The sequence below is a fragment of the Phyllobates terribilis genome, unplaced genomic scaffold (genome assembly GCF_046119375.1).
Source record: "Phyllobates terribilis strain yellow unplaced genomic scaffold, ASM4611937v1 Scaffold_70__1_contigs__length_7381418, whole genome shotgun sequence".
NCBI lineage: Eukaryota > Metazoa > Chordata > Amphibia > Anura > Dendrobatidae > Phyllobates > Phyllobates terribilis.
This window is the reverse complement of record NW_027362830.1, coordinates 6,814,364-6,838,233: the sequence shown is the minus strand read 5'-3', so window position 1 is coordinate 6,838,233 and position 23,870 is coordinate 6,814,364. Positions and strand designations below refer to the sequence as shown.

At 41.7% G+C, this 23,870-nt stretch overlaps 1 pseudogene; it reads right to left on the bottom strand.

The window, feature by feature from the left end:
* Positions 1-11,342: 11,342 nt before the first annotated feature.
* Positions 11,343-23,065, bottom strand: LOC141194391 (uncharacterized; annotated as a pseudogene).
* Between the last annotated feature and the right edge of the window lie 805 nt (positions 23,066-23,870).

Here is a 23,870-nt window from a genome sequence, read left to right as displayed (position 1 = left end):
TACGCTTGCATTCTAAGAAAACAAAGCAGATGCTAACTTCTATCATCATCATCATGCTCTCCACCTTGGCACTCTCAACTCCCCTGATGGAGAAGCCAGGACCCACCGGAGGAGTCTCGTTGTCTGGTTGGCTCGTCCAATGCGCCCTAAAGCAGGCCAGGCTAAGAAAAGTTTTAAATCTAAATAAATTCTCAGACAAAATATACTTTAATCATTAAGTAAAATCATTACATTTTATTAATCAATCAAAAAATCTACTGACATTGCGACTATACCGAGGGATTTGTCCTGAATCCTAAACGGTATAATATTCGACAGATGATTTTTGGACGGAGATTCAACAACAGGGATCAGGACTTGAAGCAGAATGACGATCTTAAGGTAATCAACTTATCTGACATAGAATTATCCCCTGAACAGATGTCTGTCTTGTCTTTAGGGCTATCTTTTTGCCCTACGGCAGCTTTTGATACCTTTTTGGCTATCAAGGGTGTATTTTTGTTTGCTCGCAAACTTCTAAAAAAATTTCATAAAAAATTCATAGACACTCCTTTCTCTACAGAGACAGAACTGGAAGCGCTCCGGGTACTAGAGGAATTATTACTTGAGCAAGTTGAATCATCAGGAAGTAAGTTTCCTGATTTTATTAAAAAGATGTCAATAAGCTTTCCTCCCTTGACACTTAATTCCTCATTGGAAATTTTTGTTAGAATGGTGGTAAATGAACTATATCAGCTCTCTGTTAGAAAACCATATGACAATCTTACTGGGCCACAACGACGAGTTTTATTTGAATTAGCTAATATGAAACAAGTGGTGATAAAACCCGCCGATAAAGGCGGTAACGTTGTTTTATGGGCTGTGGAAGATTATGAGAAGGAAGTCTTTAAACAATTAAATGATACGGTATGTTATCAGAGGTTAGGCTCTGATCCTACTACCACCTTCCAAAAACAACTTTTTTCTCTATTGGATGTGGCCTTGGATCATGGATGTATTACGAAATCTGTATGGGAAGGTTTACGTACTTTACATCCTGTTGTACCAACGATATATTTTTTGCCTAAGGTACACAAGAATTTAGATAAACCGCCTGGGAGGCCCATAGTCTCTGGCTGTGGTGGCTTATGTGAGGCAACCTGTAGATTTCTTGATTATTATTTGAAACCGTGTGTCTCTGGGGATGTTTTGCAGCGATTACAGGAAATTACATTTGAACGGGACATGTATCTGGTTAGTGGTGATGTGGAGTCTCTTTATTTATACCTGTATAAATCATCATCATGGTCTGGTTAAATTTTTTTAACTAATAAGGGTATGGATACTAGACTCCAGAAACTAATTCTGGAATTATTGAAATTTGTATTGACTCATAATTATTTTACATTTAAGGATCGTTACTAACTACAACGTCGAGGGGTGGCGATGGGGGTGACTTGTTCCCCCTCGTATGCCAACCTCTTTATGGGTTTGTGGGAACGGAGCCACATGTTGCCTTATCTTTCTAGTGTATCTGGTCCGTCTGCAATCAGTTGGATGCGATTTATAGACGACGTCCTTTTCATCTGGCAAGGGGATAGGATTGAATTGGATCGGTTTTTGAAACATTTAAACACCAACGATTGGAATGTTAAGCTGAGTTTTAACGTCACTAGGGATAGGATTGATTTTCTGGATCTATTGATTACTATTGATCAGTTTGGAACTATCCACAGTGGCATTCATCGTAAGGACACTAGTACTAACTCAATATTGCATGCTAACTCGGCACATCCTTTGCACACCATTAGAGCTATCCCTAAGGGACAGTTTATTAGAGCTCGCCGTATTTGTGGTTCTAATAGTGAATTTGAAGCTCAAGCTAGGATTCTGACGTCTAGATTTTTGCGTCGGGATTATGATATACAGTACAGACCAAAAGTTTGGACACACCTTCTCATTTAAAGATTTTTCTATGTTTTCATGACTATGAAAATTGTACATTCACACTGAGGGCATCAAAACTATGAATTAACACATGTGGAATTATATACTTAACAAAAAAGTGTGAAACAACTGAAAATGCATCTTATATTCTAGGTTCTTCAAAGTAGCCACCTTTTGCTTTGATGACTGCTTTGCACACTCTTGGCATTCTCTTGATGAGCTTCAAGAGGTAGTCACTGGAAATGGTCTTCACTTCACAGGTGTGCCCTGTCAGGTTTAGTAAGTGGGATTTCTTGCCTTATAAATGGGGTTGGAACCATCAGTTGTGTTGTGCAGAAGTCTGGTGGATACACAGCTGATAGTCCTACTGAATAGACTGTTAGAATTTGTATTATGGCAAGAAAAAAGCAGCTAAGTAAAGAAAAACGAGTGGCCATCGTTACTTTAAGAAATGAAGGTCAGTCAGTGCGAAAAATTGGGAAAACTTTGAAAGTGTCCCCAAGTGCAGGTTCAAAAACCATCAAGCACTACAAAGAAACTGGCTCACATGAGGACCGCCCCAGGAAAGGAATACCAAGAGTCACCTCTGCTTCTGAGGATAAGTTTATCTGAGTCACAAACCTCAGAAATCGCAGGTTAACAGCAGCTCAGATTAGAGACCAGGTCAATGCCACACAGAGTTCTAGCAGCAGACACATCTCTTCAACAACTGTTAAGAGGAGACTTTGTGCAGCAGGCCTTCATGGTAAAACAGCTGCTAGGAAACCACTGCTAAGGACAGGCAACAAACAGAAGAGACTTGTTTGGGCTAAAGAACACAAGGAATGGACATTAAACCAGTGGAAATCTGTGCTTTGGTCTGATGAGTCCAAATTTGAGATGTTTGGTTCCAACTACCGTGTCTTTGTGTGACGCAAAAAAGGTGAACGGATGGACTCTAAATGCCTGGTTCCCACCGTGAAGCATGGAGGAGGAGGTGTGATGGTGTGGGGGTGCTTTGCTGGTGACACTGTTGGGGATTTATTCAAAATTGAAGGTATACTGATCCAGCATGGCTACCACAGCATCTTGCTGCAGCATGCTATTCCATCCGGTTTGCGTTTAGTTGGACCATCATTTATTTTTCAACAGGACAATGACCCCAAACACACCTCCAGGCTGTGTAAGGGCTATTTGACCAAGGGCTAGAGTGATGGGTGCTCCACCTGATGACCTGGCCTCCACAGTCTCCAGACCTGAACCCAATCGAGATGGTTTGGGGTGACCTGGACCACAGAGTGAAGGAAAAAGGGCCAACAAGTGCTAAACATCTCTGGGAACTCCTTCAAGATTGTTGGAAGACCATTTCCAGTGACTACCTCTTGAAGCTCATCAAGAGAATGCCAAGAGTGTGCAAAGCAGTCATCAAAGCAAAAGGTGGCTACTTTGAAGAACCTAGAATATAAGACATATTTTCAGTTGTTTCACACTTTTTTGTTAAGTATATAATTCCACATGTGTTAATTCATAGTTTTGATGCCTTCAGTGTGAATGTACAATTTTCATAGTCAAGAAAATACAGAAAAATCTTTAAATGAGAAGGTGTGTCCAAACTTTTGGTCTGTACTGTAGGTGTTATTGATCATGGGTACCAACAGGCTAGGGATATGGATCGAAATGTTGTTATCCATAAAAAACCCCTACGCAAAGAGGATTCTAGACTAAGGATGATAACTAACTACCATAGTAGGTGGAGGGATATGACAGCTATAATCATGTAGCCTAGTTTATATTGGATTCACCTCAAGGCAATTACATGTTCGGATACAGGAACACATAAGGGACATTAAATCTACAAGGCTTTTGGACCAGGATGGCACCTATAAGGAGGACACTATGAAACTGAAGACATTACCAGCCCATTATCGTAGTCATCATCCACTGGGAATTATAGAAATACAAGTCTGTGGTATTGACGTTGTCCATATGGGTATACATGGTGGACATCTTATGAATAGATTGGCACAGAGGGAGTGCCGTTGGATAACGACACTTAGAACCATGAAGCCACATGGCCTTAATGACCAGTGGGGTTTTTCTAGTTATTTATAATAAATTGGGTTGATCTCTGGTTGCTGCTTCCCTGCATCTTCTTTTATATACACTATTTATTTTATTCATTATGCCCCATATTTGTATACGGATATATATACGTATGTATGTATGCTCTCTGGTAAGCTTAGATGCATGCTTATATATTGTCCTTAGTCATAGGAATATACATATAGATTTTTAATTGGTTCGTTTAGAATTGTGAGTGTGTTTGTCCATGTTTGATTTAACGCATTTTTTTCTCTCCAGTAGTGTGGCTAGGATTTATGGTCATATTCCTTTAATGGCTCTCCAACTATATCCATATCCTCTTGTGATGAATTTCCTTTGATGATGATATGCTAAAGGAACCACCTATTAGATGTTCTATGTTTCCGGCAACATTGGGACAGCCTTGGCCATGTATTGCTTAATCGTGATTTACATCCTTTTTTATGGATTACAGTACTTTTTGATTTATATGGACCGGCTGTATTGTATACATATCATTGGATGAGGCATTGTTTTTATTATCTTTATGTGTGTAATTAAGATCTTTACTATTCATATATTTATTAGCAATGGACCTGGGATTCGGGTAATTTAGTGCTAATTATTTGTCTGCATTTGATTATTTACCTGCCTTGTCTTGGTTTAAGAGGGCTTGCCCTTTTGCTTGCCCTCTAGCAATATGGCTCCAGGATACATGCGCATGTCATCGTTCCGCTGTGCCCACGCATGCCGGCGCGCGCTCGGCACGTGGCGTCACGTGCGGCGCGACCACATCGCGGCAGGATGCAATCATGCGCCCTGTAGGAAGCATCTGCTTTGATGGATCACATGATCCTCACAAGGTATTTAACAACTACACATATCCTATGGAGTATCACTCCCTGAGGAAGCATATCTGTGAAACGCGCATTGGAGTGTGGGCTAGTATCGCACATGGTGCTTGCAGCATGAATCCAGGTATATCATTTAATGTCTAAGATGCAGTCTCTTTGAGTATGAGTCATCCTTATATTTTGTCACTTTATGTGCACTGCACTTTATATTTATGGATGGATTTATAGTCCTTCTTTGAGATTTGAATGCCTGGGTAAGCAGACATTTTTTTGTTTGGCCACAGCCCTTTTAGTTTATTGTTATCTAAGGTCTTTAGCTGGGTGAAAAGCATAGCACTGAGTCACTATTTGAATAGTCTTTTTATTTGTATTTTGCACCTTTTAGTGACTTCTAAATATGCTAATGTGCTCTTTGTAATTTATTGGAGTCAGTGCCTTGTGCTTACAATAGAATCTATTCATTTGATATCCTTTATTTGTGTCTTACTTACTTTTTATATCCCATGCTGCATACACCTGTTGCCTTTTTTTTAATTGTCCTTTGTCTATGAGTTCATATAGATATGTTTTGGTTTTTTGGTATCTTGATTGATTAATAAAATGTAATGATTTTACTTAATGATTGAAGTATATTTTGTCTGAGCATTTATTTAGATTTAAAGTTTGTTCTCTCTTGCTTGGATTTGGCCTTAAATGGCATTATAAAATATGAGATGATGATTTGGGTTTGCAATCCTTCTATATGTTTGGTAATAATCAGGCTAAGAAAAGTGTAGGGAAGGTTCCCGGGACAAATAGTGGCGGCTGGGGACTGAGTATGGAGACCTCGCCGCTGACGTAGCCATGAGGTAGTGGCCAGCTTCGGCCTCCTCCAAACTAAAAGGCCCCATTTCAAGTGAAAGCTAGCAGTATAGTATTGCAGCCTGCGGGTGGGTGGGTGGTTGGCTGTATATTTAAGCTTGCATTGCAAGGAATGGGGGAGATACAATTGAACACTGCCCTGGGACAAGGACTTGCACGGGGATAGTTGCAAGTCTGCATCTTCTGATGCGGAAAGGATCACTTCTGATGGGCACACTTTTAGGCAGTGACCTGGGTGTCAGAGATGCTTCCAGGGGTCTTCCCCATGCTGTTCCCATGTCTTTTCAGCACTGTATGCATGTATCACACAGCACATGGCCAGATAAGGTTGTAAAATGTTAAAATGACATTTCACAGTGAATGCATTTGTCACGGTTGAAAGCAATACAAAAGTGCAAAAACGCATTAAAAATGCTACTTGTGAACATAGCCCAAGGTGTGGAGGAGTATTTTTGTTTTTGGTTATTTATTTTACCTTATACACAAGTATTCACCCTGGAAAGGATGTTCCTTAACATATTTCACAGGAAAACAGTTTCAGTTTCGTTTTTGAACGTTTTATTGTAAGCCCGTAAAAGTGGCTTAATAGCTCTGACCACGTTGTTGACAGCAGTGACCTGGGGGTCAGAAATGCTTACTGGGGCGATCCCCATGCTGTCCCCATGTCATTTGAGCACTGTCACTATCGTTTTGGGCACTTTTTAGGCTTTCTACAGACTGCCGGGGGTGCCGCCGCAAAAATGCTCGGGTCTCCCATAGACTAACATTGGGCTCGTTGCTCGGGTCGAGCACCCGAGTATCACGGTGAGCCCGGCCCGAGCTTCGTGCACCCGAGCATTTTAGTGCTCGCTCAACACTAGTAATTACGTGTTTATCGGTCATCCATGACAGCACCCCTACAAGAGAATTACAGAGAAGCGTAGAATTAGGGAGGGACCACAGCCTGTAGAATCCTACTTCCAAAGGTGATATCAGCACCAGAAAGATCCAGTCTTTAGTGTTTATAGAATGTAGAAGACTACATTGCCGCTCTACAGATTTGATTAATAGATACTCCTGACCTTTCTGCCCAGGTAGTAGCCACAGCCCTGGTGGAATGAGCTTTGATATTCTTCTCCACTTCTTTGCCGCTTGCAGAATAGGCCATACTGATAGCCTCCCTAACCCAATGAGCTAGTGTGGCTTTGGAGGCCCTACATCCCTTCATTTGTCCCTGAAAGCAGACAAAAAGGGACCTATCCTTTCTCCAGGAGCTAGTGGATTCTAGGTACCTTTCTAGACAGCGTTTAATATCTAAGGAATGTAATTTTTGTTCCTTATCGTTGGTGGGGCTACTACAGAAAGTGGGTAGGACAATCTCTTGTGACCGGTGAGATGTAGAGACTACCTTAGGGAGGTATGCCGGGTCAGATCTCAAGATTACCCTATCAGCTCGAATCAGGGTAAAGGGATGGCCTGCTGAGAGGGCCTGAATGTCTCCTATCCGCCGAGTGGAGGTCAGGGCTACTAAGAGGACTGTCTTAAGGGAAAGGATTTTGATTTGAACATCCTGTAAGTGTTCAAAGGGGGATTCCATTAATGCTGAGAGTACCAGGTTAAGATCCTAAGGGGCTGAGCTAATGGACTAAACAGGTTTAGATCTTGCACATGCTTTTATGAAACGGGAAACCCAAGGGTCCCCTGCTAAGTTTAAGTTATAGAGAGCTCCAGGCTGAAACCTGGACTTTGAGAGTGCTTACTGAGATCCCTATCTCCACCACCTTCTGTAGGAATTCCAAAACTAAGTTAATTGGGACTTCCCCTTTCAGATCTGTGAAGTCCTGTGATAAATCCTGGAAGTTACATGCTTTCTAGATTTGGGGAGAGTCAAAGATACCTCAGCAGAGAACCCCCTACTCCTCAGAAGCTCCCTTTCAAATTCCAGGCAGTCAGGTGTAATCTGTTTGTCTGCAGGTGATGGACTGGCCCCTGGGTGAGGAGGTCTGGAAGATCCAGAAGGACCCAGGGATCGGAGACTGACATCTGCTGGAGCCATAAAAAACATGGCCTCCTTGGCCAGAAGGGGGCTATCAAGATTACCCATGCTCTGTCTTCCCGAATTTTGCGGAGGACTGTCGGTATCAGAATTAGTGGGGGAAAGGCATAAGCTAGCCTGAAATCCCAATTGATCAGTAGGGAATCTACTGCAAATGGACGATCCCTGGGATCCAGGGAGCAGAAGCGATCCACTTTTCGGTTGGATCTGGTTCCAAATAGACCTATGGTGGGGACATGTCTGTAATCCGGTGGAATACTGCTTGACTCAAGACCCACTCGCCCTGGTGAAGGTGTACTCGGCTGAGGAAATCTGCTTTGCTGTTGTCCTTCCCTCTTATACAGTGCACTGTGAAAGTATTTGGCCGCCTTGAACTTTTCTACCTTTTGCCACATTTCTGGCTTCAAACATAAAGATACAATATTCTAATCTTTTTGGGAAGAATCAACAAGTGGGACACAATCGTGAAGTGGAACGAAATTTATTGGATATTTTAAACTTTTTTAACAAATTAAAAACTGAAAAGTGGGGCGTGCAATATTATTCAGCCCCCTTGAGTTAATACTTTGTAGCGCCACCTTTTGCTGCGATTACAGCTGCAAGTTGCTTGGGGTATGCCTCTATCAGTTTTGAACATCGAGAGGCGGAAATTCTTGCAAATTCTTCCTTTCAAAATAGCTCGAGCTCATTGAGAATGGATGGAGGGCGTTTGTGAACAGCAGTTTTCAGCTCTTTTCACAGATTCTCAATTGGATTCAGGTCTGGACTTTGACTTGGCCATTCTAACACCTGGATATGTTTATTTTTGAACCATTCCATTGTAGATTTTGCTTTATGGTTGGAATCATTGTCTTGTTGGAAGAGAAATCTCCGTCCCAGTCTCAGATGTTTTGCAGACTCCAACAGGTTTTCTTCCAGAATGGTCCTGTATTTGGCTCCGTTCATCTTACCATCAGTTTTAACCATCTTCCCTCTTCCTGCTGAAGAAAAGCAGGCCCAAACCATGATGCTGCCACCACCATGTTTGAGAGTGGGGATGGTGTTTTGAGGGTGATGAGCTGTATTGCTTTTATGCCAAACATATCGTTTTGCATTGTAGCCAAAAAGTTCGATTTTGGTTTCATCTGACCTTATTCCATGTATTTGGTGTGTCTCCCAGGTGGCTTGTGGCAAACTTCAGAGACTTTTTATGGACATCTTTGAGAAATGGCTTTCTTCTTGCCACTCTTCCATAAAGGCCAGATTTGTGCAGTGTACGACTGATTGTTGTCCTATGGACAGACTCTCCCACCTCAGCTGTAGATCTCTGCAGTTCATCCAGAGTGATCATGGGCCTTTTGGCTGCATCTCTCATCAGTCTTCTCCTTGTTCGAGATGAAAGTTTAGAGGGACGGCCGGGTCTTGGTAGATTTTCAGTGGTCTCCTTCCATTTTAATATGATCGCTTGCACAGTGCTCCTTGAGATGTTTAAAACTTGGGAAATCTTTTTGTATCCAAATCCGGCTTTAAACTTCACCACAACAGTATCTCATACCTGCCTGGTGTGTCCTTGGTCTTCATGATGTTCTCTGCACTTGAAACAGAACCCTGAGACTATCACAGAGCAGGTGCATTTATACGGAGACTTGATTACACACAGGTGAATTCTATTTATCATTACCAGTCATTTAGGGCAACATTGGATCATTCAGAGATCCTCACTGAACTTCTGGAGTGAGTTTGCTGTACTGAAAGTAAAGGGGCCAAATAATATTGCACACCCCACTTTTCAGTTTTTAATTTGTTAAAAAAGTTTAAAATATCCAATAAATTTCGTTCCACTTCACGATTGTGTCCCACTTGTTGTTGATTTTTCCCCCAAAAATTAGAATTTTATATCTTTATGTTTGAAGCCAGAAATGTGGCAAAAGGTAGAAAAGTTCAACGGGGCCAAATACTTTCACAATGCACTGTATGTACTGCAGAGATGGAGGCTAAATGTGTCTCTGCTAGAAGAAGGATTCGTTCCGCTACATCCATTAGTGTTTCGGACCGGGTCCCTCCCTGGTGGTTTATATATGCTACCGACACCTGATTGTCAGACAGGATCTTGACGTGTTGGCCCTGTAATGCTGGCAGAAACCCCTATATAGCTTTTTCCACGGCTACCAACTCCATGTTGAAGGAACTGGTTTTTAGAGAACTTGACCAACCCCCCTGAAGCATCTACTGATCTAAGTGGGCTCTCCATCCCGAAGGACTAGCATCTGTTGTGACCACCTTTGTAGCTGGGGACCACCAGGGGACTCCTGTGGACAGTACTGAATCGTCCAACCACCAGCAGAGAGATTGCAGTGTAGCTGGTTGTAGAGTCAGTTTGCCCTTCAGATTCTGACATTGGGACATTCTGGAGAATCAGGAACCCCTTTGTAGAGTCCTGGTATGGGCTTGAGCCCAAGGTACTCCCGGTATGACATGGCCCGCCTCAGAGTCAGTCAGTGATTCTATGGCCTTCAATACGAGAGTCTGGATCTTCTTCACTTTGTCTGGTGGAAGGCAACACTCTTGTATGTCCAATATAGGTCCTAGAAAAATCTGAGACGTTGATGGAGTCAGTCTTGATTTGTCCAGGTTGATAAGCCAACCCAGATTCTGCAACATCTTGAGGACTTGTTGAACCTGGTCCGAACAATGCTGAGCCGGCTTTCCGATTTTCAGGAAATTGTCCAGATATGGCACAATCAGAATTCTGTTTTCCCGAAGATGGGTCGATACCTCTGAAATCACCTTAGTGAAAATTCGAGGGGCGATTGCTATGCCAAACAGAAGGGCCTGATACTGAAAGTGCCTGATCTGAGAATCAACCTGAACTGCTACCAGGAGGAACTGCCGGGACTGGACGCATATGGGAATATGATAGTATGCGTCTTTTAAGTCCAGGACTGCCATGTGGCTGCCTGGAAAGAGCAATTTTATTGCAGACCCAATTGACTCCATTTTAAAAGTCAGGATTTCTAGATAATCGTTCAGGTTTTTTAAGTTCAGGATAGTTCTGAAAGAACTGTTTGTTTTTCTTTTACCACTCCAAAGACATACTGATAGGGAATCAGTATTACCCTCATTGCTTACCCACAGTCACAAAGCACCGGACAGTTGCGATGGTGCCTTGTGACTATGGGTAAGGAATGAGGGTAATACCTCTTACTAGCCTTGTATCTCTTGCTGTCAAATACTACTTGCACAGGTCTGATCAGGTATCTATATGCCGGACTGATGGTGATCACTGTTCAATTGACATAGAGATAGGCACTATTGAATGCACCTTAAACCATACAAGTATTAAGCACATTCGCCGCTCCCTGTATTGTCTCACTTGATAATCCTTCCTTGTATCACCTTGTTACGTGCCATTTTTCTGTTATGGCACAGGGTTTTTAACTAATTTTTGTCTAAATAAAATTATTATTCTTTATTATCTTGCTCTAAAGTGGATTTCTTGGATAGTCTCTATCCAGATCTAGGTTGTATTAATTATATGGAGCAGTAAAAGGAAAACGCTTTGATTTCATAGAAACAAAAGACAACTAAAAATTTTTATTATCAGCTTTGAATGCAGGAGGTCAAAATCATTAAGAAATGGCTCATTTCATTACTAAACCTGACAACTTTTGAAGATATGTAAAACAGTGTTACATGACCTGAAAATTAATTTAGCTAGTCGGGTGGAAGGTTCTTTAGCTGCTCACTCAGTAGGTTCATCCTCTGTGCCGGTCCCGGTACCTTCCTCTACTGCTCTGCACCAATCAGATAAGTGTGGGGCTGGAGAAACAATAGAAATTTTCTCAGTGATTTGGAAGGACAGCGTCTCATTGTTCTCCTCGGTCACAGGAAGCTGCCTAGCATCTATAAGACGCACTCACTTATTATCAAGATTTTTTCTTGCTAAAAGTGTGGCTTTCCAAGTAAAACATTTCCCACATTAAGAATATAAAAAAGGCTTCTCCCCTGTGTGTCTGCGATGGCGACTAAGAAGAGATAATTTCTTCACAAACCATTTTACATTAAAATGGCTTCTCCCCTGTATGAGTTCTCTGATGTTTGATAAGACTCGACTTCTCTGTAAAACATTTCCCACAGTCTAAACATGAAAAAGGCTTCTCCCCTGTGTGAATTCTCTGATGTTTGATAAGACTCGGCTTCTCTGTAAAACATTTTCAACATTCTGGACAGGAAAATGGCCTCTCCCCTATGTGAGTTCTCTGATGATTGATAACACTTGATTTCTTTGTAAAACTTTTCCCACATTCTGAACATGAAAAAGCCTTCTCCCCTGTGTGAGTTCTCTGATGTGTGATGAGATTTCTTTTATCTGTAAAACATTTCTCACATTCTGAACATGAAAAAGGCTTCTCCCCTGTGTGGGTTCTCTGGTGACTAACAAAATGTGATTTCTGTGTAAAACATTTCCTACATTCTGAACATGAAAAAGGCTTCTCCCCAGTGTGAATTCTCTGGTGACTAACAAAATGTGATTTCTGGTTAAATTTTTTTCCACATTCTGAACATGAAAATGGCTTCTCCCCTGTGTGAGTTCTCTGATGTGTAACAAGAAATGATTTCTCTGTAAAACATTTCCCACATTCTGAACATGAAAAAGGCTTCTCCCCTGTGTGGGTTCTCTGGTGACTAACAAAATGTGATTTCTGTGTAAAACATTTCCTACATTCTGAACATGAAAAAGGCTTCTCCCCAGTGTGAATTCTCTGGTGACTAACAAAATGTGATTTCTGGTTAAATTTTTTTCCACATTCTGAACATGAAAATGGCTTCTCCCCTGTGTGAGTTCTCTGATGTGTAACAAGAAATGATTTCTCTGTAAAACATTTCCCACATTCTGAACATGAAAAAGGCTTCTCCCCTGTGTGGGTTCTCTGGTGACTAACAAAATGTGATTTCTGTGTAAAACATTTCCTACATTCTGAACATGAAAAAGGCTTCTCCCCAGTGTGAATTCTCTGGTGACTAACAAAATGTGATTTCTGATTAAATTTTTTTCCACATTCTGAACATGAAAAAGGCTTCTCCCCTGTGTGAATTCTCTGGTGCGTAACAACATCTGATTTCCGGTTAAAACATTTCCCACATTCTGAACATGAAAAACGCTTCTCTCCAGGTGACTAACAAGATATGATTTCTCTGTAAAACATTTCTCACATTCTGAACATAAAAATGGCTTCTTCCCTGTGTGAGTTCCCTGGTGAATAACAAGATCTGATTTCTGGTTAAAACATTTCCCACACTTGGAACAAAAAAATCTATTATCAGCTGAGTGAATGTCTCGATGTTTAAGAAAAGACTTTTCGACGGGAAAACTATTTTCATATTCTGAACATGAAAATGGCTTCTTTTCATTATGAGCAATTCGTTTTTTAATTCTTATTTTGTGACTTTGACTTTCCTTAGTAGTCGATAATGAATCAGAAGACAGGACTTGTTTCAAAGGATCAGATGATACATCTTTGCTGTGAAGGGATGATGGTAAATCTGGAGTAATGGCATTCACTTCAATTGTATCCTGTGAGATCTCATGCTCATCTGATTTGAAAATTGAAGATGTCACCTGTCCCTCTGATCTCCTGGTACAGTCATCTGCCAAGAATAAAACCAATTATTTTGAGAAAAATATTCTTGAAATTAATATTTTTGAACATTTCTACTTAAATTGTCGTAAAAATGGCAAATGATGTAAAAATATTTAATTATTCACTAGGACAATGACAGTTCAATCTAATTTAAGATCTCATACCAGTGTAACGTGGTGTTCAACTGTTTGTTCATTCAGCCTCCCAAATATGGAATAAAAGTCACAATGTTATGTAGGTGAAAAGAATACCAATAAAAACTTCTACTCATCTCACACTAAAACAAGTCCCCACTCAGGTCCATCATCTGTCAGTGGAAAAACAGAGGTTTCCACATTATTAATGGCTCAATGGTTCTTGAAATGCAACATGGCTTCCATAAACCAAGCCTGCAAAATCCACTCTCCCAAAGTCAAATCTCCCCCTCACTTCTGAGCCTTGCAGTGTGCCCAAACCACATTTATCATCCATGTATTTGGCATTAATATAGTGAGAAGTACCCACTTAATTCACGGTGTGTGTGACCTGCAGCACAATCTGGGCACTATGTGTTGGGCAATAAAATGACATATTTGTAATTTTTACTCTCCAACTCCACTGCGTGCTAATTTCCGGAAAGTGGCTGTGGAGTCAAAATAATCACTACTCCTATAGATTAATTCACGGAGGGTTAAAAATTCCAAAATGGAGTCACTTTATGGGGATTTCTACTGCTCTGGTTTATTGTTATTTTTTCATATTAGGGCTTCTACAAATGGTGTGTCTCATCTCCTCTGAGATCTGCTCCTGCGACGTCTACTTCTGTCATCTGGAGCCGCGTTATTCATTCTGCAGGTGGCGTTGGTGATGGAGGAGACGTCATAACCAGAAGCTCTGGGTTTCACAGACTCTATCCAGCCACTAAGATTAGGGTTCCTGGGACCAGTAGTACCATCGAGTCTGGCAGTATGGGTGTGTGTGCTGTCCAGCTGGAGTAATCTGCTCCCTGCTTCAGCCAACTGGAGAGCACCACGCCCTACTAAAGCTGGAAGCATATTGCCGGAAGCTGCCAGATCCAGCCTTGTTCTCCTCTGGTTCAGTCCTCTGTGCTCAGCTCCCGGCTTGTGTATTTGGTTCCTGTTGTGACCTCGGCCCGTTTACTGACTACTCTTGTGTCTTCTGATTTTGTATTTTCTCTGCCCTCCTGGTTCTGACCCGGCTATCTGACTATTCTTCTTGCCATCTCACACCATAGAACAGCATGTAACACCGTGGTACAAGCCTAGAGGTTTCGGTGTAAGTCCAGATCCATGTTGAGGGGTTATAAGGTGATGACCAAGGCAATCCCTCGGATCTTGACAATGGAGTAGATAGCGCCAAGCCTGTTCGTGGTGGCCATGTTTTGAGCTGCCAGGTGACCACAAACATTAACCCCAATACATTGTATATGCAAACTATTAGACCAAGATCAGCAGTCAAATAGCTAAATGGTGCTCCTTCCCATCTTAACCTGCCATGTGCCCAGAAAGTAGCGTACAACCGTATATAGGGTATTGTCGGATTCAAGAGAAGTTAGAAAATAATTTATAAAGTCCATTTATTTCCTGTTATAATTTAAGAAGAATTCCAAAGTTTACACCACATAAAGTGACACACGTCAGATTTGCAAAAAAATGGGGCCTGATTAGGAACACAAGACTGGCTGCGGGAAGTGGTTAAATCAGAGTATTTTGGGCACTAATTACTGTAGTCAAAAACTGTGAGTATAGACAATAACACATCAACTGAAATGATCAAACTGAACAGTCTTCATCAGTAAATAGTGAGTAACTAGTGGTGAAACCTCTCTGGGGTAATTAGAATATGGGGCTCGGGGGCTCTTGACAATCTAAACTATCCTAAGAGCCAATATTTTCTGTCAGATGAGTTTCAAGAAGAAATATTAGTTAGTCGATTTTAAAAGATACTGAAAAGTCAGGATAAAGGGAAACTCTGTTGTTATTGTACAGAAATTCACACTTGGCCCTCACTGCACATTTAATGCTGTCGATCATAAATGTGAAGTTTGGCCAGAAAGACTGGACCTGGTCTTGTAGGGACCATATGAGGACATTCAGCAGCACATAAGGGAGAGAAGGCAGGTTCATCCAATTAGATATCAGGTTTATAGGAAGGCAACAGCATCATTACCCTCCACTTTCTCTTACAGGCCCATCATAATAGTGATTTTCTAACTTGTCAGCACATTCTGCGTACTCTGTCATTTGTATTTGTAGTTTACAGATCTGGGCAGGTAAGAGTCAAGATCTTCTAATCCCAGGGAATAGGTGGATCCTCCAGGTTGTAAGTTCTATAGAAAAGGGCTTTCGTTACCCAAAGTCATTTGAACAATTTTTGATGGAGGAGAATGTTGTGGTCTAATGGCAAAATGGTGATCACAAGATTGTGATACCGCCAGACTACACGACTGATAAAGCAGCCACAGCCGGTGACTGAGAAGAATCTGTGAGTTCTCTGCATTTAGTGGTTCCTACTCACCTGGGTAGTCATATGTAGGAATCTCCTCTTTACACTGCGCATCACCCATTTCATATGTCTCTGTAGTATCAATATGGATCAGATCTTCAGCCTGAAACAAATATTATAAAACTCACAGACAGATGGAGAAGTCACATCTATGATCAGGTCTAAACCTGCCATCTCCACAGTTCTCATTACAGATGTATAAAACATATAATGCTGGTGGATAAAACAAGACTGAGCACAAGACCTTCACAGCCGTCTACACATCATAGGGGAGATCTCATGACACCTTCTCTCCATCTACCTGATGATGCTGAGGAACATTGGGATCTTCTTGTTTACAGTCGAGTGGAAGAAGAGGACGGGGACATCTCTCTGGTGTTGTGCTCTTACTGGATAGATCTGGAGGAAACACATACAGGGACTGAATTCATTGTTTATATACAGATAATTATAGCCCATGCGTGTTTAGTCCTGTCTATTACCTGGTGATTTCAAGGGCTGGGGAACCTCCATCATGATGTCCTTGTACAGATCTTTGTGTCCTTGTAAATACTCCCACTCCTCCATGGAGAAATAGATGGTGACGTCCTGACACCTTATAGGAACCTGACACATACAATGATAGAGTCATCCCCCGATCCCTTCATACCGTTATTGTATAATGTCCCAGCATTCCCAGCAGTGTCACCTCTCCAATCAGCAGCTCAATCATCTTGTCGGTGAGTTCTAGGATCTTCTGGTCATTGATGTCCTCATGTATCAGATGGTGAGGTGGAAGCCCCGTGATTGGGCTCAGGGGTCTTCCCCATCCCTCAGACACAGGGTCCTGACAGTGCTCACTAGACGTCTTCTTCACTACTGTGTAATCCTGATTATGGAGAGACACATTAATAAATCTCAGTACAGACATTTCCAGAGTCCTCACCTCTCCAGTTCTGTCCATCTGTTATTCCCATAGATAAGAATGATGTAATGTGATGTCATCAGAATCTCTCACCTCTCCAGTAAGCCGGAAGAGGATCTCTAGGGTGAGGTGTAATATTCGCTCCACCATCTTTTCTCTGTCCATTTCCATCTTTGATGGGTAAATCAGGAAAATTCTCTTCTATAGTAGATGTCCACTGAGAGGATCTGATATTGTAGAGACCTGAATGAGAAGATGATGAGCCGATGTAACATCATAAAAATCCTGTGTACTAATACAATTACTGGAGATAATAAGGGAAACATATGAGGAGATTAAATTATTTTACAGTATTTAGTTTTTTCTTTACATCTAGTAATAAAACCTACATATTTTAGGCCACAGACAACAAGCAGTTTCTTCCTCGGAGTCTGTAGCTAAATACATTTCTCATAGACTCATCTTCTATAACGCTAATCTCATCTCATTTACGGACACTGGGGTCGGCATTAGTAATACTGCAGGAGATATTCATTACACATGACATGAGAAATAACTTCATGATGAGGACGACATCTTCATCTTCTAATACGGCTCTAGAAACATATTTGGCCAGAGTCCGTCACTGACTCCATCACCACCGACCGTCTATATGAATGTTTCCCGTCTTCTCTGGACTGTAAAATTCTATCATGTTAGATTCACACACAGAAGTTTGAGGCTTTTATCAAAGATTTTTTTTGTTTGAATAAACAACATGGACAGAAATTATTTGATACCAAAGTCTCCATGTTCAATGTACAGTGGGTACGGAAAGTATTCAGACCCCTTTAAGTTTTTCACTCTTTGTTTCATTGCAGCCATTTGGTAAATTCTAAAAAGTTCATTTTTTTCTCATTAGAGTACACTGTGCACCCCATCGTGACTGAAAAAAAACAGAAATGTAGAAATTTTTGCAAATTTATTAAAAAAGAAAAACTGAAATATCGCATAGTCATAAGTATTCAGATCCTTTGCTCAGACACTCATATTTAAGTCACATGCTGTCCATTTCCTTGTGATCCTCCTTGAGATGGTTCTACTCCTTCATTGGAGTCCAGCTGTGTTTAATTAAACTGCTAGGACTTGATTTGGAAAGGCACACACCTGTCTATATAAGACCTCACAGCTCACAGTGCATGTCAGACCAAATGAGAATCCTGAGCTCAAAGGAACTGCCCAAGGAGCTCAGAGACAGAATTGTGGCAAAGCACAGATCTGGCCAAGGTTACAAAATAATTTCTGCATTAATATCAGTTTTAGCAATAAAAGTAAAGATTACACAAGAACCATAGCACGGATTTAATCAACCTAGGCATCATTTTAATCAGTGTAATGTCACCCACCTGACAGTGTATGTAGTTTATTGAGCACAATCCTGCTGACAGTTGGGCTTTAATATGATGCCCCCACAATTCCTGATATTTAAAAAAATAACACACACACACTACTCAACCAACCCTGTTCCCAAGGTTCTCTGCTCTGGTCTGTGCAGTTTGAGTACTGAGGCTCCATACGACAGATGTGATGTTGTGATATCATTGTGCCAGCAGTGCATGGAGTCTCAGACTCACAGGAGAAGGCTGAATGGTGGGTCAGGGACCTATCGGCTCCCTGATTTACTAGTCTATTCAATGGTATTGTCATCATGGAAGTGTGGATATTGCTGAAATTGTGATGATGGGGAAGGAAAGGGTCCTGGTGCTGAGGCACATGAGCCCTTTCAATTCACAGGCACCATAGTGGCTATGGATGATATGCCTCTGCCTATCTGTCAGGGATTAGATCCACCAATACCACAAATTTACATGCTGGGAAGGTCACAAAAACCACCTGCTGTGATCTTAGGAGCGAACAGCTCTCTGCTGCCCCCTATCGTCCGGTCAATTACATAATTGGCCGAAGATCAAAGGAGAAGGCCGCAGGCTGTTCGCACTAACAGGCCACTTATCGGGAAACTAACAGTGAGAATATGGTATGTACACCTCCGGATTCCAACCCATGGAATATTTGTATATACCAGCGCACGATCACAACTAACTCCACGATAACCCAACAAAGAGATAGGGTTATTAGCTGCCACCACCAATCGTTTTCCGGCTGACTGGACGCCGTTTCAGGTAGAATATGGCTTTGGGGACGCAATTTACAGAACAAAAGGAACAGAACTATTAAATTTTATATTTAATTCAAAAGGGAGGCAGTGTTTATGAAAAATAAACAAAAGATTTTACAAAGGGGACAAAACAATACAGCATATACAGTTACAGAAAATAAAAGGGACAGAAGAACTTATTATACCGATCGCAGAGACGATTCAGTTTAGCCGAAGGAGAGCACTTCAATTGGCCGTTTCAGTGAACTGGGTCCCTGCATACACGATATGTATCTCTCTGCACGAACACAGATCATAATTCGGCTTGATCTTTTATCAACTCCTGAGTCCCACCCACACACTCCCCCGTGATGACCTCACATGGACCATGTTGTGGGCGGGTCTCAGCCCTTCATGATGTTATGAAATATCCAACCTATGAGATAAATCCTCTCCACTGCCTTAGAAGTTGGAGATTAACGCCATATTTTTTAATCAGGATTTTTTACTTAGAGACCAAGCATAGCATAGCCATTGTCAGTTATCTTAGCACTGTTGATTAACGGCTCATCGGCAGGTGTCAGATATGAAAAAATATGCATATTGTTTCCCAATTAGCCCTAATGCTAAAAATATATGTCTATCACAATTAAATTTATAGAAATTCCCATATTCTATATTTTCTTTTGGTGCCTTAGTGTCCAGCAATTATGTGTGGATAAAAGGAATGTGCACCTGTGAAGGATAATGCTATTTTTAAAGAGTGTAAGATATTCCCTTTGATCTTTAACAAGCCGTTTCCTATCTATTCAATCAATACTCTTAATCTATAAGCAATACACATCCTCATTCAGTCACCTGGCCCATGTATTAAACTGTGTCTATGCGTCAACACATCTCTCTATGGTTTTCCAAAGCTGCTACGACTTTTGGGCTTACAGGGCCAAATACCCCCACCAGTGGCATCCTGCTTTTGGCAGGCACCCACAGAGAGGAGGTAATGATAAGCTTAGGAAGCTGACAGACCATTGAGATAAGTGATCAGATAACCGGAGGGTCCCAAACTGGCTTCTCCGAAGATATCCAAGGGTTCCAGGTGACCAGAGGGTCTCAACTTGGCTATTCCAAACTTCTCCATAGGAACAGTTGACAGGAGGGTCCCAACCTGGTTTCTCCAAATATATCCCTGGGGATCAGGTGACCAGAGCGGCACAATTCTAGCTTCCCCAAACATATCCATGGGTTCAGTGATATTCAATGTAACAGATCTGTGTTCTTCCAGCTGGGGTCGTGGTTCCCTAAGCTAACATCCTGTAGAAAGTCAAATCTGTGTCCCTAATGATGGAGCCATGTTGTCCTAGCTGTTGCTCTGGTAGTTGTCTCTGATTCTTCTTGCAGAACGATAGAAATCCCATTTTATACTTACATCTGTGACTCGGGTCATCATCCACAGGTTAGATGGAGGTAGGATGCGGTTAACTCTCATTGTTTGTGCATTTAATCAATCTGCATAGTTCGCCCTTCTTTGTTTGCTGGTCAACAAGTCACAGGGCCCACACAATGGTCAATCAACATATTTAGCAAACATTCATTGTACACTGACCCTGCGTCATTGTCTTGAATAGCAGACAATAAGTTGCAGTAAATATCACCTCAAGTGTCAACATCCGGGCTCATACAAACAATAGTCTATGCTTCTTGACCAAAAAAAACCCATCAATTCGAAAGTCAACATAAAGATAATAGCTTATGTCTCCTGGCCTACTGAATTTACATCTGGGTAATTAAGATTAAATGCTGTGTCGTCACATACCATATTGTGTGTTTAGGGGGCAGTACTGTGGGAAAAGCCCTCTAAAGTTAAATCTTAAACCTTTAATAAATATATGTACTAAAAACTGAACAACATACATATATTCTTAAAGGGGTAATATTAAGTTCTGTTTTTCTATTGTATTAAATATTTATTTCATGCAATAAAATGCAAATTAATTATGTAAAAATCATACAATGTGATTTTCTGTTTTTTATTTTTAGATTCCGTCTCTCACAGATGAAGTGACCTACGATAACAATTACAGACCTCTCCATTCTTTGTAGGTGGGGAAGCTTGCAAAATCATCAGTGTATCAAATACTAAGTTTCCCCACTGTATAAAGGAAAGGGTATGGTACTCAGAATGTTTCAATAATCCGCCTCAACGAGTTTCCCCACCAACTTCATCAGGAGGCTTGATACAGGGATGATGATACATAATGTTCAGCATAGTGTGCCTAATAGCCAGGTGTCCATGTTTAAATATCTCACTTCATCCAAACCCCTCCCCAGACTAGGAGAACCATTCCCATTCCTAGAGGTGAATTGTCATAGGACATATAGAATCGAGTCTGTCTACAATAATGTACTGCGCTACTTCTCATGAGCTAGAGGTCCGATAATGTCCATCCCCTAGTGTGCATGCCCGGAAGTGACGCGCTTTACACTGAAACAACAGGTAAACTGATTGCCGCCTCCCCACTCGTACCCGTGACTGAGCATGCCCATAGTTATGTGTTCCACGCCAGAGCGTATAATGGCTTATATGTGTCGGGACCAGCACCCCCCTGTCAGTAGATAAAGTAACATATATTTAGAGGTGGCTATTACAGATAGAGTGAGCAGGAAAATTCATTGTATATCTGATATTGTAGATTTCACCTTGTGATCTCCCTGTTCAGCATTATTCACTGTTCCTATAGTTATCACAATTCCCCCATATCAGGGACATAAATAATTATATTGGTTGCTTCCACCTTGTGTTTGTCTGTGCTTTGTATCCGGTCACCTGATTACAGAGGCATAATGGGGGCATTACACTGTGTGGCGGGCATCATACATACTGCATAAGGGGCATAATGGGGCATTACACTGTGTGGGGGCATCATACATACTGCATAAGGGGTATAATGGGGCATTACACTATGTGGGGGCATCATACATACTGCATAAGGGGCATAATGGGGCATTACACTGTGTGGGGGCATCATACATCCTGCATAAGGGGCATAATGGGGGCATTACACTGTGTGGGGGCATCATACATCCTGCATAAGGGGCATAATGGGGGCATTACACTGTGTGGGGCATCATACATCCTGCATAAGGGGCATAATGGGGGCATTACACTGTGTGGGGGCATCATACATCCTGCATAAGGGGCATAATGGGGGCATCATACATCCTGCATAAGGGGCATAATTGGGGCATTACACTGTGTGGGGGCATCATACATCCTGCATAAGGGGCATAATGGGGGCATTACACTGTGTGGGGCATCATACATCCTGCATAAGGGGCATAATGGGGGCATTACACTGTGTGGGGGCATCATACATGTGCTGTTAGCTAATTGTTTGCAGAGACTTCAGCCATTACAGGAACATTTTCCTAATGTTACATGGTTTTACAATATATTGTATTTGTTGCACTTTGCTGCCATCTACTGGCCATTGTTATAATAAGTTGCTTATGTGTCACCACTATTTTGCCCATAAGACCTTTCTGTCTGCAACTCCTCCTATGTCCCTTCCTCCACTTTCTTCTTATCTCAGTGCCATCTTGGACAACACATGTTACAGGTCTGGAGAAAGGATTCTCTCATTACCTCTGACGCTTCTAACATCAATTCTAACTTCTACTGCATCTTCATCCATTCACCTTCCCTGGCCTCACCTCATCAAGGTACTGTGAATAAAACCTGTTGAAATTCATAACTGCATCATCCTTCTGGACTAACACAAGGAGTTCATAAAAATAGAAGCACAGGTTAGTGAGTAACGCTATCTGCCATTGCTTATACAGAGTTCCGTGTTCACATCCCTCAGACACATCTCACCAACATACATCGGTGGCAGAATAGTAATAAGAGACCTAAGTTTACAGTGTCTGTGTGCATATGCATTGTCTGCTAGCAAGTCTATGACCATCCACCATCTTAGCTAAAGCATGTCCACAAAAGGCACCATGGATCCCTCTGTGGGAGAAGCACATCATGTTCCTGACATCACAGATGCTCCAGGAGCAGAGTCCACACTTACTGCAGAGCAGGATGTACGACCCAAACGTGTAACCAAACTGACATAAAAGGTCAGAGAGAACCTGAAGACAACCAGGAATGAGTTCCATGATAACACAGATCATTTATGGGGCAGAGTTTATCATTATTTAGCAGCTCTTCCACGTACTAACAATGACACAGCAGATTTAACCGCCAAATTGAAGAGTTTATCTGCCACCTATGATCGCTACCAGAGACTGTTAAGTACATCACATTCCTGAGTAACTGTTATATGGATGATGCCCCAGCAGAGCTGGCTGAAAGGGAGACTACTCCAAGAAAAGACTTCATTAGTGCGAGATGGCCAGGATAAGGCAGAACTCCGCATTGCACACCTCCAAGAGGTTAAGTCACATTGTACAACGTCGAGCAAAATCACATCTCGGTCATCCAGATCATCTCACTCCAGGAAGTCAACATAGTCTGACAAGATACTGGAAATCCGTGAGTCTGCAGAGGAAGCTAGAGTCAGAAGCTCCTTTGCTAGGAAGGAGGCTGAAGTAGAAGCCCAATTAAAAAAGCAGGAATCTGAGATGGAAACCCAATTAAAAATACTCCAAGCAAAAAGGGAAGAAGCAGCAGCCCTCGCTAAACTGAAAGTCTTTGAACAAGCACTAGGTCAAGATGCTGATATGGACTGCTTTATTCCAGGAGAAATGGAGGACCCAGCTGATCGCAGTACAGACTATGTGCTAAAACATTTACCATCTCTACCAGCGCCACCTCCAATCTACCACACCGATGCAATCGCAACGCAAAAGATGTTACCACATACTGCTGACAAGGTAAGTTGCAGCACTAACCTACAATTTAGGCTGCAGCCAGCAGACCCTATAGAGACTAAACCACAACTTAACCCTCATGCCGCATCAT